Genomic DNA, 1,083 nt, shown 5'->3' with positions numbered 1-1,083 from the left:
TTATAATACAGCTTAACATATAATTCTGTTATACTTCCTTCCTTTATACTTTTTTCATTATTTCCTTTGATATTCTCAACTTTGTTTTTCCAAATGAATTTTATTATTTTTTTTTCTAATTCACATTCAAAGTTGTAATTACTATCTGTGAACTTTCACTCACTATTTTCCTTCTCAACCTCTCTTTCACCCTGTCCTTGCTATCATTTCTTCTCCTTATACGTTTTTATTCTTTATTTTAACCACCCCCTCTATATGTTCCTCCCTTATCTATTCAACCTACCCTCCTAGTCCAAATCTATACACACTTCTAAAAATCCATCCCCCATCTTATACCCCAGTTTTTTCACCTCTCTAGAAGTTCAGAAGATTTCTAAACTTCAGATGTATACATTGTTTCCTCTTCAAACCAGATGAGAGTAAGGTTCCAATATTACCAACCCTACACCCCCTCCTGCTTTCTCAGTATTAGTTCTAACTTTCATGTCCCATTTCCATGAGATAAATTCTCCTTTTAACCTTTTCCTGCCTAATTTTGTTTTTTATTATCACCTCATCATACAAAACTCAGTTCCAAGTTTCCTTAAAACTATCTTAGTAATGATAACATTTAAGAATGGTATTACTACTAATAATAACAAATAACAATATTAACATTTTCATATATCACACATAAACAATTTGACCTTAATCAGTGCCTTATAATAGTTTTCAATGATTTCTTATATTTATTCTGGATCTTTCGTATTGAATTATTGCCTGAGTTCTGGTCTTTTTGTTATAAATACCTAACAGTCTTTCAGTTTATCAAATATCCACTTTTTTTTTCATTCAGGATAATACTCAATCTTACTGGATAGGTTATTCTTGGATGCAACCCCAGCTCCTATGCTCTTCAAAATAAAATGTTCCAAGAGCTTCGATTTTTTAGTGTAGAAGATGCTAGGACTTGTAAAAATCCTGATTATTTTTCTGCAGTATTTAAATGTTTTTTTTTCCTTATTCCTTGAAATATTTTCTCTCTAACCTGGAATTTTGAAACTTGGCTATGACATTCCTGTAAGACTTCTTCCTAGGATTTCT

The sequence above is a fragment of the Phascolarctos cinereus genome, unplaced genomic scaffold (genome assembly GCF_003287225.1).
Source record: "Phascolarctos cinereus isolate Bilbo 61053 unplaced genomic scaffold, phaCin_HiC Scaffold_4;HRSCAF=312, whole genome shotgun sequence".
In the NCBI taxonomy this organism is placed as follows: Eukaryota; Metazoa; Chordata; class Mammalia; order Diprotodontia; family Phascolarctidae; genus Phascolarctos; species Phascolarctos cinereus.
The sequence above is the reverse complement of the archived record's forward strand: the minus strand, read 5'-3'. Positions refer to the sequence as shown.